The sequence below is a fragment of the Dermacentor silvarum genome, chromosome 11 (genome assembly GCF_013339745.2).
Source record: "Dermacentor silvarum isolate Dsil-2018 chromosome 11, BIME_Dsil_1.4, whole genome shotgun sequence".
NCBI lineage: Eukaryota > Metazoa > Arthropoda > Arachnida > Ixodida > Ixodidae > Dermacentor > Dermacentor silvarum.
This window is the reverse complement of record NC_051164.1, coordinates 37262248-37279004: the sequence shown is the minus strand read 5'-3', so window position 1 is coordinate 37279004 and position 16757 is coordinate 37262248. Positions and strand designations below refer to the sequence as shown.

Here is a 16757-nt window from a genome sequence, read left to right as displayed (position 1 = left end):
TAGATAGCATCTTAAGTACTTTCAAGTGTTTAAAATTTCTGTTAGCTTCCTTTCATCTTTCTAATTATCGTTCAAAGCAGATTTTATATGAGTTCCTTCACATTTTTTAGCCAATTATGGCCAGTTTTGGATGATTGCTTTAGCGGGATCGTTGCGATAACTTTAGTATAAGCGATTCCGTCCTATTCCAACTAGCTCAGCTGAGAGCCATTGTTGGTATCAGTTAATACATCAACGGCTTAAAACATTAAAGGGGTAGAAACAAACAAAAATGCTACTGGCTTTAAAAAGTAAGATGACGTTAGGCGACTAGTCTATACCGTCCCCCCCCCCCCCCTACCCTCGTGTTTCTTGCGTTGCCTTCGTGCATGTCGTCTGGAACACTTCCTGTGCATCTTTATTTGTAGAAATGCTGACAACGAGATAGCATTGCCAACATTTCTAGGGCATCTCACGCGGCACGTGAAATTAGTCAATCGTCGATAAACGACACTCGCCGTCGAGCAGCTGATGGCAATCTGGGCAATCATGGATCTAGTGGCACCTCGGCTCCTTGGTAAAGAGCCTTCGCTTGTTTTCCCGACATTTCGAGGCACCGATTGGTTCGGGTGAAGTCCGCGTCACGACCTGTCCGTGTCGCACTTTCCGCTACACTCCGTTCCCTCCTCAACTTGTGACTTGGCTAGATATCGCCAATAGCCTATCATGGGAAAGGCGCTTTTTCTCACGAGCTTTCACCTAAATATTTAGGAACTAATCTTCAACGTTCTCAAGTAAAGATCTATCTTAGAGTTGTTTTTCTGTTTTTCTTGAGTCCCTTGTGTTTTCCCCTTCGGCAATGTGCATCTAACGCCCGCGGAAGAGTTTTTTCGATTAGAACAATGCCGAGCAAGCCCAGCTGCCTTACACAATTTGAGAACACATCTCGCACATCTGAGGACCACACAGAGATGCATTCTTACGTCGAATGCAGGAGCCAGGCGAACCGGGATCTGGTCGCTGGAAGTGGAAGGCAGCGCTGGAAGGGGGAGCTCGGGCTGCGGCTTCTCCTGAGCGTCGGGTGAAGCAGCGACCCCTTCCGGAGTTTTCTGCGCATCTCTCGCGCCACCATCGTCGCGAGGCTCACGGCTCTTCTTCGACTGCTTGCTGGTCTTGGCGCTGGTCTCCGTCTTGGACACAGCCGAGTCGGGACTCCTGGGAGGTGCAGACGAAGACATAGCGCGCACATTTGCCATTCACTTCTTTTTTTCTCACTCGCAGTAGCAAGTTCTACTTCCTTTCACTGGTCTGTGCCGTATGGTGCTTGAAGCCTCTTTCCAAAAGCTTCTTGGGTTTCATATGTGCCTCCGAATCACGCAAAGTTTGCTTTAGACTGCGAGTTATATACTTGGTATAACTGGTTTGGGTCATTATGTCTGAAAAAGTTTAGTTTACAATGTGCCTAATCACACGCACACAAGGAAACGCGTTAAAAGATGCGCATATGAGTCCCGGAAACAAAGGCCACAACCGTCGTTCTTCGAGTGCATTCTAGAAGAGGTCGCGCCTCCGAAAACGCATACTTTAGCTAGGCGCGTAATGTTTGCGCCTTGCTAACGTAGCCTCGTCAACTGTCACTCGTGGAGACGATTAAGCAGCAAGGACACTTATTCAGCCGCAATGTGTGCAAAAGGGACCCGCACTTGCTACCTCAAGTAATTTCAGTCGTCATTTTATGGAAATATAATTTGTCCTGGTCATCGCCTATATACGGGAACCTCGGAAATGTTGGCGTGTCCATAGTTACGCAATACGAAGCATCTATAGGCTTGTTTCTACTGAGAAGAAACTGAACTGTTGGTAAAGTCAGAGCCACTGCACACTGTAGTCCACACTTCCTTGTCTTCAACTGCAGATGCAACAATAAGATTGCAGAGGCTTTTATATATAAAAATCATTTAATAACAACGAAAGTATCTCCCAGCAATGCCGTTTCACTTACATTGTACTTTGGCGTGTTATAGACTGCAACGATGCCGATACGCAGTACGTCTGGTACTGAAGTATGAGATTTCCCAAAAGCAGTGACTAAAGATAGCTGACACTACCCCAATGAACAGCCCTTATAGGATTTCAGTATTACGCTAGCGACCGTTTACCTCCCATTACGCTAGCAATTACATCTTGGAACAATATCCCGCGCCTTCAAACTAGGCCAATGTCTACGGGAATTGCCCAACAAGCCCATCAAGCCCGCTGTAAACACATGGAAGTGCTACTACAAAACTTGTTCCTTTCAAATGACAACACAATTGTCAACAATGCAAGCAAGTTTGTCAGCTGTTAGTGCAAACTTTCTCAACGGCTACGCTACGCTTGGTGTTCCGGTGCTTCTTACCACTCACACCAGGCCTTCCATCCTGGTTACGGACTATAACTATCAGAGAACACTGCTATGGCAGAAGCGATTGCGCTGCCCAACCACCAAACGTCTGACATTTTAATTCACTCCGACAAACAGGCTCCATGAACGGCATTCCACTAAAATCACTGCTCTCCCACTTCTTACCCCAATTTACAATAATAGCTCTAGAAAGCCACGGACACCTATGTCCCTAATCAATGTCGAACGCCTACCTGGCCACCAAAGAACTGAGGAGAGCATTACCTCAAGAACGCTCCCGAGGTGTGGTTTACTATGGAACATCCTACCCATCGGCCCGAAGACATAGCAAAATGACTATGTGAAAGTAGACCCGAAATAACTGACTCCTTCGGCTACGGAAACCTAAGAGAAGAGGCAAGCTTTTTAATCCAGACAGCACAAACACACAATCTCCCCTCCGTTCCACGATACACCACACAACACAACATTTAATAAAATCCTCGCTTGGCTGACAGGTAGGGCTATCCCAAGAGAGGGTATTAGCTCTTGGCTTGCTATGCATTGAAAGCACAAATGCAGTATTAGGAACATATAAGCAGCTTCTTCGCATGCACATGATTTGTCATAGTTGGCATGAACGCTGTAAGACGGTAAAGTACAGGTACGACTTCCTGAGTGGCGTAGCCTGCGCCACTACGTAGCTTTTCATGTTTTATGACAACACAATGCCTGCGGAAACTAAATTGGTGTTACCATTACACCAAGTTTGTTTAATTTCGAACATTTTACATTCCGATGTATCAGTAAAATATTGGTATTTAAGAACAGTAACTATTCGAATCAACAACCAATTACAATTCGACAATATTCCATTCGTTATTCGAAAGTTTTGAGCATTCAGACATCCCTGCTGAAACATTACGGTGAACATGGCTTCTGGAACCTTCTGGAATAACACACAAGAAAGACACAATCTGGTGACTCCGCAGATTTGTAAACTCTGCCAATAATGTAAAATAAATTTTGAACTCCCTAAGCCTCGTTCCGTATGGAAAGTCATTGGTACAGTAAACATTAGGGACAAAAGTCTAACATAACGCTGGCCAAACACGTCATGGCGCCCTGCCTGCAAACACCTGTATCAGTTAGGCCCCTGCGCAGTAGGGAGCTGAAGCGTCTAATATTGACGTAGAGTACAGAAGAGCACATAATGATGTGTTCGACGAATCGCAAAAGGAACGGTTGCAGACTTTTCGACAATATAAGAGAGGGAAACAAAACCTAAATAAGTCGGCGGGGTCCATACACAAAAGCATCCTAGTATTTGAAAGAGCTTGCAAAAACATGTGATCTTCCGGTATACCAGTAGCACGATTGAAAATTGCACCTTAATCAGACTCGCTTATCTTCAGCTTATCTATAGGAGCGCCAGAAGCGCTGAACTTCAAGATGCAGATAGAAAAAGGGCGCTATAAAGAAAAAGCTATTCTAAACTGTTTTTATTCGAATCTCCTGACGTGAAATTTTTTACGTAACCACCCAGGCAAGCATCGGGCGCTGACCCGCAGCTTTGTCTGAACAACCCAATCAAACCCTCTCCTCGTTTACAGGAGATCACCGTTTGTTCGCTTTCGAAACCAATAACACTGCCTACACTCAGCGGTTTTTCTTATCTAATTCGCTGATAAGAGGCAAGGAGCACGCTCTAGTGGAGAGGGTTTCGATGGGGCCGAGCCAGCACAGTGAAAATAGATAACCGCAGGAAGAGGGTGGTGCCGGCTTCTCTGATTAGTCCGCTTCGCCTTACTTAGCTTGCGGTGACTGGTCGAAAGTCGCGGCGGCGTGCAACGGAAGGATAAGAATGCCGCTAAAACGGATCCTCAGCAAGGAAGAGTTGGCAGAGCGATGTCATATGCATGCCGAAAGGGCTCGATAACGGTTTACTGCCCCGCAAAAGTGTTTATCATGCGCAAGTAAGTACATTATCACCGGCAGGTGCGAGTAGCTAGGGCCTGAGCGATTGGCGGCAAGCCATCTTCTATTCCTTCGGAAACTGGGCGGTCTCTGGCTATTGCGAAAAATTTTCAGTTTTGCCCGGCATATTAGCGATTTTTTTCGCGCCCTTTGACGCGGTGAGTTTTCGCGGTTTTGTGAGGTCTCGTGACAGACAGGCGATGTGGACGCAGCGCGAAAACATTGGACCAATAGCAGAGGGCCAATGGTCAAAAGGCGTCGAATCAGGAATAAATATTTTTCTTTTGTGTGGTTTAATCATGCATAATCACTGTGTACACGTTATATCAGATGGAGAGCTATCGAGGTTTTCGGGATATCGCGTGGCAGACAGACGAAGTTGGGAGTGGCTCGAAAATGTTTTGACCAATCGGGGTGGGCTGATTGCAGAAATAGAATAGAAAAGTTTGGAATAGCTTTACGTTATAGCGCCCCAAGTTCTTATCCTGACTGCTGTATATGGTCAAGTATACATGCATTTTTATATAATGTTGGTAACGCCAAATTGGTGGAGGAAATTCCATGATAGGCAGCAATCGTCGTCGACTTGACTAGCATGAAGCTTCAAAGGAAACTCATACGAGTTTTTCAGAGAGCTTCCCAGGTGAAGTAAAGTTCATCCTGGTCCAAGGACCGAACTTTCTTCATTGGCGAATTTTTCAGGGCGAATATTTCTTCTTCACTAGAGCCGGAGTATACTTTGCAGCCAACATAATCGCTAACAAGAAAAAACTTACTACGGTCGCGCCCATTGTGCCACATCCAGCAGAGTATAGCGCTGACGAAATGTTGCCAATAGTTGCGCTTTAAGCTGGCAGCAAGCGCGTCACTATGCTGCCGACAGTCACTTAACCTAACCGATTTATGACACCGTGAGGTACAAGTGGTACTTTTGGCCGTCATTGACACGTTAACCGCCGTGTATGTGGGTTTAGTACAAGTTGCGTAAAGCCAAAGTGCGCAAACACTGTATATATTGGAATAACAGTGATGCATCACGAGCAATATTCGTGACACATGGGAATTCGTCATGCGGCTTCGCGTTGTTTGCTTTTTCCTAGGTTGCACCAAAAAGATCAGCAGCCCCTCCCCTGTCGAGGAAATGGGGGTGAGAGAAGCTTGTGCGTTTCTTCGGTGTTCCTCCGAAAGAATTACACTGACGAGTACCACGTTATGATCGAACCTCAACTTGTCACACGCACTGCAGCTGTCTCCGAAGTTCCGGTTGAGAAACTCGCATTGAAACCGTGCCGTCGCACCGGGGAAGTTGGCGCTAGCGTTGCGGAAGCGTGGACCACCGTTGTCGGGTTCCTGGAAGGCAAGACGACGCTGGCGTTGCGCCTGAGCTACGGAAGCCCTCGCGCTAGAATCGGCACGTCGACGACGAGCCCTTTCCCGAGCGAGTTTGCGTCACCGTCGCTCAAACACAGCCTGCGTCTCGGCGGAACGCACCACGCGTCCTTCGACGGCGAAGGAAGCGCGGCGGAGCGTGCGCGAACCCCCTTTCCTTCCCGCTCCCTCCCGGCGACACACCAAACGACCCTGATTGGTTGCGCGCGTCACGTGATCCGGCGCCAGCGCAGCTTTCCCCAAACCTGCTCTTTCTTTCTTCCTTCTTCTATTTCTTCCCTTCATTTTTTTCTTTCTTTCTTATCCCTTATTCATACCCGCATATCCCTGGCTCATACGCGCATATGCAAAGCGCGTATGCGCCACACATCAGTTTTTGCGTGATAACAACGCCACCGCCAATTGTGAGCCAGTAAAGCTTCGCTTAAATTCACGCACTTCAATTGCACTGGAACTGAGCTGTTGGCATTTAACGACTGCAGATAGTACTTTGACTACCTCTTCTTCTTTCTAAGGTTTTACGTTCCAAAACCACATCACTGTCCCAACCACTAGCTGCTACTGCCCCGTCCACCGTAACGAGAACAAAGTGCAGTGCCGATTTAGCGGTAAATGCGAGAGAAATGCGACAGACATGCAGGATAAATGATGCATACCACGTTTACCACACGGCACAGGAGTTGTTCAGGAGCTCACTCGACACACGTCCTGTCTCTCCTTCAAAGAGAGACGTGTAAATGACTGTTGTCCGCAGCAGACAACCATCTGTTGCACTATATATAACCCGTGAACGGCTTCCTACGCTTCACATATACGTTTTTGCACTATGACCGTGCCCCCCGTGCCACCTCATTCACAAGCAAAAATTTCAAGACCAATCAATCAAATAACACTGCCGGCAGCCATTTTCGCGGGCTCCCATACCGGTGCCAAAACTATATCCCCTTCCTTCCAACCAAAGCCCCCGTTCGAGGAACACGCGTGTTCCTCAATAACCACTGCGGTTATTGCGTGCGTCCTTGCAAACGACACGCCAATCAGGGATTGGAGCCAAGGGGCCGGGCCCGAGTGGCACTCACTTGTTTGCCTCCTCGATGGACAGCGTGTGCTGGCGCTTGCCGTCGCGCGACCTGTGTTTCTTCTGGCGCTTGGTGCCGGCAGCACTGGTGGTCGTATCGGCTCGCGCAGCGCCCGTGCTAGACTCGTCGGCGCCCTTGTAGTGTGCGTCCATGGTGAACGAGAAATGTGGGTGCTTGGCTCCGAGAACAGCCACAAGAGGTGCAGTGCGACGAGCGACTGAACGTAGGCTCGCTGAAAAAGGTGTTCTGGGTGTCGCGAGGGGTTCACGAGCCTGCAGGGATGATGATGATGTCCTCAGCACATGGCTCGTACCCACTTCGGGGGATTGGCCTGCAGGGATGCGGGTGCTTGCTTGCTTCCTCTAGCATAGTGCATATCCACTACGGGACCAAGAAAAATGGGGGAGAAACAGAACTTAAAAGAGCAAGTAAGACCAAGTTCGGTGGAATTATCTACAGTTAATATTGAAGTCGATTACCCATAGCAGAAAGTAGAATTTACCCACGGACAGAAAATACGGCAATCTTAAAATGATTTCGAATATGATGGCAACGTTTTTGAAGGAGGAGGACGTATGCACTTTTTTTTGTAGAAATGAGGTAATGGTGGAATCATCCGAGGTGGCCTGCGTCCGTAGTCCAGGATGCAGTGAGCCTAAGCCGATAGCTTGGCCGCGCTCATTCGACGATGCTGGTCTTCAGGGCTCGGGCTTGTCAGCTGGGCCTCCCACTGCTCCCCGGTTGGTCCGTTGATGGGTGGTGTCGATGGGTTTCGCCCACACAAGGATTCATATAATTGGATCGCAAAGAAAGGAAATGCATGGAGGTTAACCAGAACGATAATTCGGTTTCCTACCTTAGACTGGTGTTTAGGGGAGGGGATGTAGAAAGATGTCCAGAAAACGGAGAGACAGAAAGTCCGCAGCACACACACACAAACACTGCAGTTTACAATAAAGGATAGCAGTTAACAACCACCAGTGCTGAAGTCGTTGTGCAGGTTTATTGACGGTAAGAAGTACAACAATGTATTCGTAGCCGTCAGCTGCAATGACTAATGATTCAGGAAATTAACACGCGAATATCCTTGTAATTGTAATAATGCATGTCATTTATAGAGCGCTGCTATTAGGCGCCCACGCCTGCGTTGAGCGTCAGCACACCTCAGCGTCCCTCGGCGTCCCTCGGCGTAACCGAGGTAACGAACACCGAGCAAAAGAGCGCACGCGGAACGCAGCGGGGGAGGAAAGCGGAAAGGAGGTTGCAGCATAACAATATAACAGAATCAGAAATTGTCCGAAGAGAGGCTGACGCTCAGGTGTGCACCATCGTTTTGCAGCTACGTCAGGTCGGTTCAGATTGTGAAGCATAGTCTAGATGCGTACTCCACAGAAATTTTATTTCTGTTTAGAATACTTCAACTAATTCTGTTGGAATGGTTTTAAAAATTAGCGGTGAACGAATACAAGAAAGTGCAAAAACGCACAAGTATTGTATAGCAACCGCAGAATAAAATATAAAAAAACGCCAAATTCGGCATATACAAATTTTATAAAAAGAATTTTTAAAAAAGAGTGAGAACATTGTAGATGAGAAGTTGAGGCAGCGCGGTCGTTGTGTATAGAGGCTGGCGCCTGTATACAAGAAATTTTCGGGACTTGCGCTGAATTTTATGGCTACAAAAAAGGACACGAAATTTCAAACGAGACCAAAACAACTTTCACGTATTCCCTCTACTTGAGGAACAACCCAAAATGCATCGCCGTCTTCGTGTATCGGATGATCCCCCCACTATCTAGAATCAATTTATCAAATATCAGCCTAAATATATGCCATGTGTCATAGTGACGTTGCCACCTGCAGCAGTGAATGTTTGATCAGAGATAAAAAGGAGTAATGGAAACATAGCAACACGCATACATTGCACACGCCTTCAACGCATGTCATTGACGCTTCATGCACAAACAATAATGTCATTTTTCACTCCTGATAGAATCAAATTTTGAGTCTTCGTTCTAAGTAAATTAGTTTAGGGAAGAACCTTGCGAAATGCTCCTGGGGTTTTGTCCCGGTACCATGAAAGTACCGTCAATCACGCGAATGATGGACAGAGAAGAAAACTGGTCAATGTTTTGTGTCGCAAGTGGACGAACAAAATTAAAATACGAAACCAGCGCAAAAAATACAAAGACAAACGCGATAAACTCTACATAACAACCACCTCCTTTCGTCTCTGCTCGTCGTCTTAGTTAGTTTCTTAGTTAGGTTAGTTTCATATCTTTAACAAGATAGCTTACCGACAGGCCCAGATCATTCCTCTACTAAAGAAACTCACGTTTCAAGAAGTTTCCAGGAGGTGTCTGAGAAGCCTTTGAAAGCTTCTCGTTCGGCACATAGTGAACTCGACAAGCGTCCCAAAAAAGAGGGAGTAGAGGCTGTACTACAGTAACCCTTCGCTATCACAGTTAATTTTTTGTCAAGAATGTAGGTTGCATTCAATGACGAACCTTGTGTGTATGTAAATTTCACCTGAGAAGTCCTAGATGCGACATGGTGTCTTTAGTAGAAAGTTGGAAATATGAAAAATCCCAGTGAAATAATTCTTGAACTAGGCATCATCCTGTGATAATTCGTACAGATAAGCAAATCCCAATGTAACTTTAGGTGCAAATAAGGGTATTTATTTATGCATTTACCTATTTATAATCTGCAGTGCCAAGGCTTCGTTACAGTGCGTGTGTGCGAGAGAGAGAGATGGTAGAGGTTATACAATTCTCGAAACACATCAGGGTAGCGTTAATTGTCTTTGGAACAATGGACAATCTTATGTTTGCGTGATGCGGTGTCGTGAAACTTGATATGCTAGGCCCCTTTTTCCCAAATGCAAAGGCGTGCCTCATACACCGCTCACTGCCGCGCAGGTTACTTTGATTTGTAACATTGTTGCTGCACCCCGACCAGTCCATACTGCACACTTCTAGGTGAATTCGCTCCTGCTACTTTCTCGCCTCTCTGACAGCAATAAATAAATAAAATCATCCATCGCGTAAATCTATATTACGCGGAGAACGAAGTAATGTAGCGATGTTTCATTCTGATTATTCGTTTGGGTCGTTTGTTCGCAGCTGGTATAAGCCTAGAGAAGTGTTACTAACCGCGAAAGTGTTTTCATTTCAACTTACGCAACAGCATCCCCAGTCCCGGTGCGTTGGCAATTGCGAACGCTCTCAAATCCCAATTCATCATTGCGCCAATAATTTGATTCTACGCCATACAATGGCACGCGTTCACGCTATATATATATATATATATATATATATATATATATATGCTAAAGCGTTTGTCTACCGCAGTTCTACGGAAAGGCTGCGCATGCGGAGAGGGCAGGTATCACACAACGGTCGAGCTCTGTATTATGCAACATGTATAATACCACGAAGAAAGTAAAGCAGTCTTCACAGGGCATGGTAGGTGAATGAGATAAAAAGAAGAACCGTGTAAAATGCGCATCGATAAACTTCCATATCACGGAGATAAACGCATGAAGACGCAGTCGCTTATAAAAACACTTTTAAAACATAGGTGAATATGTCATTCGTGATAGCAGAAGTCAATCATTTCCCGTCGGGAGCTGGTTTACAAAAAGGCATTCTAACCATATCAGTCTTGGAGGTAAATCCTTAAGCTTTGTGCGAACTTTATATACACCTATCTCTGTATAGAAAATATAATGTTAGAGATGGCATGGAAAAATTTGAGGCAGTCTTTTCCGTCAACTTGTTGGCGACTCGATCCCAATTCAGGTATTCCTTCACATCTCGCACATTGACATCAAACCGTGCTTTATTTTTCTTGCTACATTATGAATGTGCAAGCTTTGCATCCTGTATCCATGTCTATATGCAATATGTATTCCCTCTGCAAGGTGGGGGATGACGTACCGCACAGTAGCATGTCCGGTGAGAGATGCCATTTCAAAACTGTAGATAAATGACACGGGATACGATCGACACCGGAGAATATCCTATGCTGAAATCATTACTCTAATCAGACCACGCTTCTATTTTGTTATGCACTTGATATTGCCACGTTATTATTCCGTCACACCTACTTAGGTAAAGTGGGCATTGGAAAATATTCTTACGGATCGTATTTCGTCAAATACAGCAAAAGCTGCGTACAGCCTCATCGTTACTTAATACAATTCGCTATGTCTCGTCTACCGAGGCCGTGTCTCGATCTGCAACAATGTGAGCTATTTCAGCCGCAATGGGAAGAAAAAATCGAGCAACCGACACAGCCGACGACGCGTTGCCGTTGTGTGAAGGAACTATCAATGTTAGAAATGGACGATTTTATGTGTTGCACCTGAAGCTTCATGGCCGAGCTATCGTGTCTGTTGCCACTGATCCTTTCTTTTTCGTGCGGTTCCCGCAATAGGACAGACCGGAAGAAGCAACGTCTTAATTGGCTCCGTAATTTACAGGGTAGGGAATCTAAACGCCAGGTATAGGCATTGTTCATAGGAAAACAAATGCTCCACACACGACCAAAGGAATAGATGTGTACTATTCGTGTCATACGCCTTTCACTCGTGCCTTTACTACTTCCATGTTACTAGATGCGAAGCCTGATTGCTACATTGTTTGGTAAAGATAGAAATAAGAAAATTCTAGGGACCGAGTGTGGGTTCGGCAAGTCAATGGGTAAAACGATGGCTTTGCCTTGATTTCTGCATTTTTTACAACATATCCCATAACGTGTTTTCATCGAGGTAGGTTTCTGCTTTAGGTAAAGGCAACATTAGCGGCCCTGTTCTGTTCAGAAATCGCAGCAACACAACGTGTTTCTCAACGGAAAGAACATTTTTTCACTGCATAATTTCTAGTAACTAGTGTACAGTAACGTTTTACTTAATATTTCCTAAATAATATCACTTTTATATGGTATCGTGTTGCTCCACTGATTACCTGCCGCCTCAAACGTGGTAAAATACCCTTTTTTTAAACCGGAGCTAATCATCACATTGATGTTTCTTCGCAAGCTGCACATATATACCCATGACAGGAAATCTAATGATATTATGACAGCACTGATGTTCTGTCTGTGCTATACTTCACTTAAATTTTGTATGGTGCCATTACCAAGACAGCAGTCATTGTATCAACTTGGAATGAGCTCCGGGATAGCATTCCTTGTAGATTTTCAGATTTAAATAGGCGCACGTTATTTATAGATGCGTTTTTTTTTCTTGCCGCTCTTTGACCACAATCCAATATTCCATTTTGCGCATAATGTCTACAGCAGTTTATTGATCATTGGCAAAATGAAAGTGGCAGCACTCCATTCACAAGTATTGGTTCTACCTTCGATGAGATTTATTTTTTTAGGGGGGGGGGGGACAGTTTTTCAACTATCTACGCGGAAAGTTTTTTCACGTACTGTCTACGCGTGTTTTTATACGTGGATGAGTTGCCTTTATCAACAGTTCTTTTTTTTTCTAAAGTATGTTGCCTACGCATTTCGTCGTAACGTAGCCTCATCATAGCAGCGTGTTCACCGGTTTTACTCCTTCTGTGTCAATGTTTTTTCGTGATCGTCTCGTTGGACTGCTTAACTTTTGCTCCATCCTGCAGTTCCCTTACTCAGTCCAGTGCTCTCCCGGGTCCTACGTTCCTGGATGAACCTCAAGACTTTTATGCAGCCGTGGGAATGTCTACACCCTGAGCTATCGCATATCTTAAGTCTTCCACATACTGCAGCAAGCGACTGATCATTTTTGCGATAATAAAATATATCCGTACAACCACATGAACCTTGGGCCCACAATTGCATTACAACAAGAATCAACGTGCTTCATTCAGTATCTATATCCCTATAATAGCCTCTCCTGCTTTCAAGGCGCTATGCTGCGTGCACACACTGTGTTCACTCTCTCACGCTTTCCTCTTTCTATTCCCCGTTTCTCTTCCTCCAGGGTAGGGTAGCGAACCGGACGTCGTCTGGTTGACCTTCCTGCTTTTCTTCTCCTCGCTTTCTCTCTCAGGTAGTTAAGGCGTTGCGGTGCTGGGCACGAGATCGCGGGATCGAATCCCAGCCGCGGTGGCCGAATTTCGATTGAGGTGAAACGTTAAAACGCCCCTGTGCTTGCGTTGTAGTACACGTTAAAGAACCCGAGGTGGTCAAAATTATTTGCGGAGCCCTCCACTACGGCAGCCTCATTTTCATAACTGGTTTTGGCATGCAAAACCCCAGAAAAGAAGAAGCTTACTCTCTCTCCTGGAGGGTTAATTTCGTTTGTGTAACATTTTTTATTTACTTCGGGTTTATGCATGGCATTTTCTCCAAGCGTATGAAAGAAGAGTTCAATGCTGCACAAACCTTGCGGCGTGGCTCAGTTCGCGCTTTAAGGGCCGACGAGACGTAAATCCCAGTGGCAATCAAACGAGAGGTCGACGCCCACATTTTCTTGCTGTGCCTTTGGGAACAGCTGCACGCGCCGAGGCTCAGGGGTAAGATGGTCACGATAGTGGTCCGCATCAAACTGGAGTGACTTCGCCTGATCCTAAGGGTCAGATATCTATATTCTTCGCTGCTTGCGCAATAAAACAAACGTTGAAACAGTGACACAGTCAAAGGTGGGTGCGCGGAAGCTGGGAATCTAGGTAGCCTTAAACCATATAATGCCTCTTCATGTGATGGAGTAGCAAAGGCAACAGAAATATATGCGGCAAGATCAGACTGGTGGTCAATAACGCTGAACGAGGCTGACATCACGCGTGTTCTTCAGCGACGCCGAAGACAATAAAGAAGCTCTCTGCAATAACTTCTGCTCAACAGCTGATTCTAAGGATAACGGTCGCATTGCTTATTCGCATGGAGACTGTGGCTTCCATCAGTGCACCATCGGGTTTTCAGAGTTGGCTTCGGAAGTTTGCCTCTTTGGTTAATCTCAGTATTTTCGGCTATTAATGACACCGACTAAACAGAAAAAGAGCAAACGCATGCACTGATGTTTTTCTGTGACAGCGTGATATTGCGAAGTAGCGTTCGTAAAAAATGCCTTGCCGCTATGCTTTCCTGTGAAGCTATTTGCAAGCCAGAAAAAGAGTGGTAAATCGCAAAAAAAGTCTGCCTAATATATTATGTAGCCAGGCAGTTGGTAATTTGGAGAACACTACGTAAAAGTACACGCAACCTAATCGCTTTGTTCAAAAGTTATTATTCAGCTTAAGAAAAAGTGATGATGTTGCCACACATTGGTTCATAGAGGCCAGTGCAGTTGCACTAGTTTCAACCATGCTGGTGAAACCGTTTGCAAAAATAATTAATTAATAGGGTTTTGTATAGTTACTTAAATATTTCCTGATTGCTTAGAGTACAATAGTCTTATGGCTGCTGGAAGAATTCGAACTTTAACCTGTGCGTTGATTTTAAGTATTAAAAAACTTTTGAATTAAACTTTGAGCATTTCCGACAGCTCGTAACAGCATGCTGCTGAACACGCGCCTCTCCCTGTTATGCACATTTTAATGTCTTAATTAGGCTGCATCATTATGCTATTGAAAGCGTCATGACCCGTACCAGCGCTCCCACTTTATATTTACATGCATGGCGTGGCACAAACAATATCTGATCAGTGGTGGAGCGAAACGTTTGGTACAAATCAGGAAAGATACGAATTCAAGTTGACAAGTAGGCTTCAAATTCATGCAAAATGTGGTCCAGATGCGCGTCTGCTACACGGCTTTGCCCGGTAAGCGAAGGTGAAATGTTGAAGGAAATCGCAAAGGGGGGTAATTGCTACACAGTATATTTCCCAGGCGGTCTCAAAAAGAACCAGAACATTGCGTCTCGGTGCGCCATTCTGTGCATGCCTGTTCCGCCCGATGAACCCGATGAACTCTTTTCCGACCACTGCTGTATGGTCTCTTTGATGCTAAACTTATCAACTTGAAGAACGCGAAAGTGTTCTCGAGAGCTGACGGCTAACCACCGTTAATGTAATTGTTTCCTCTCACGCGCCTTTTACAAGCATGGACGCATGCAAATTGAAGTTGAAATAACAATGCGCCAAAAGTGTAGCTTCATGAGACGCCAGATCTGGCTCACGCTCTTAGTGCCCATAAGCGCTGAAAGCTTGCTTCACCACCATTTCCAAATTTCTTAGAGTTATCTCGCAATCCGTCGACGTGCAATGAATACTGGCAGGACTCGTTAACGAAGTCATTTGCGTCGGTGTGCTTATAGAAGTTCAGAAATGCTCTCTCGTGAGGCGGATGTGCGCATAAGGTGTCGAGTGGTAAGAAATTAGAAAGAAAGGTTCCTAGATTGCTGGGCGGAAGCACTCTATTGATTGAGAAGTATCATGCATATATATATTGTGGCCCCGAAAAGGAACATTGGAACACGTGAATATAAGACGTAGCGAGAATAATAGCTACTAAATTGTGTCACAGCTGTCACCCCTCCGCCGTCGACGCGAAGTAGATCGACGAGGTATACAAGCCGGTTGGTCGTTCCGTACTCAAGCGAACACAGTGAAAGAGTCCGAGTCGGGAGTAAACAAAAAAAACAAGATATTTTCGGCTGATAAATGCACACAAATTAGTAAACTAAAATAATAAAAAAGACACAAGACAAACTAACACACCTGAAATTAATATAGCTCAATGATGACGACAAAGAAATGTGACGAGCAATTAACAATCCATATACATATGAAGCAGTGCGACGATCAAGTACACAAGAATACACTTATTAGTAATTGACTAGAACAAAGTTCAGCTGAAAACAAATCTTAAAAGAAAACAAACGATGTCATACGCGTGGCCGGGCAGAAGCAGCAGTTCCATAAACCGTGAAGTCGGCGCGCTGAGCTTTCCCGAAGAATTCTGGCGGGCCGATCTTGTCGAGGTGGATGCGATTGCTGGGCTGGGTTTCCCGGGAGTCTATATCTGACGACTTCCCCAAAGCAGGTTGAGCTAACTTGACGCGAATTACCGTGAGCTTCGTTGCGGACGCTGGTTTGACGTCTCGTACGTAAACTAGTTACTTGGAGTTCCGACGCGGCTAGGCGGCCCAGGCGATACTGGACGGCACTAGCGCCCCCAACGGCTTCTCAGCTCCTCATAGGTTCAGCTTCTGGACTAATTATCAGGGCCCAAAACCTGCACCTAAACGCCTCTCCTTTCCCTATTTCCCTATGTAGGGGAACTGCAAGGTATGCAGTGTTCACCTAATTATTCCATGACTCCTCCCAAAAGTCTTGGCCGCGCCCCTTTCAATCAAGGGCGAAGGAAGCGTAGATTCCCCTCTCCATCCAAGGTCGAGCCCCCGCACTGTACCAAACGGACGCACACTGCACACACCTGGGTCCGTTAATCGGCGTGTCGCGTTTTCGGAACTATATGCCGCACCGTGAGAACACGACGTTTTTGGCGGCCGTTAATCGGTGTGTCGATGACTCGAGAAAATATGCCGCTCCGTGACAAATTGAAATAGTTGAAGAAACATGAAAATTTAAAAAAAAGTCACAGGGTCTCATGTTATCCCTAAGGCGACTTGACGGCGAAAGCAAAAGTGCCGATACATTAAAGAGACACATCACGTACTTGTTTTGCTGCGTCATTCACTTTAATCGCTTAGTCATCACCTTAATTCGCTGATCATCCCTCTTAAGGCGCTGATTCGTCCACGTGTAAATGTTTTTCTGAGTCATCCAGTTTAATCGCTGAGTCATCATCTTAGTTCACTGAGTCATCTCTCTTATTGCGCTGATACATCACCTTCATTTGCTTTAATTCCTCTTACTTGACTTAGTCATCCATCATAATTACATTTGATCACTTTTCATTCACTTTTATTCCATTTATTTAATTTTGATTCCTCCTAATTTGCGTTGATTCTTCTTAATTCGCTTTGTCATCCTTCTTAATACACTTAATCAA

General features: G+C 45.4%; 1 long non-coding RNA gene across 1 annotated transcript in view; it reads right to left on the bottom strand.

Annotated features, from left to right (window-relative positions):
* Nucleotides 1–978: 978 nt before the first annotated feature.
* The window catches only part of LOC125941487 (uncharacterized), a 57963-nt gene continuing 42184 nt past the window's right edge, over nt 979–16757 (bottom strand). The window contains exon 3 of the long non-coding RNA XR_007464372.1: nt 979–1194. This is a non-coding gene — a long non-coding RNA (uncharacterized LOC125941487). The remainder of the gene's footprint in view (nt 1195–16757) is intronic.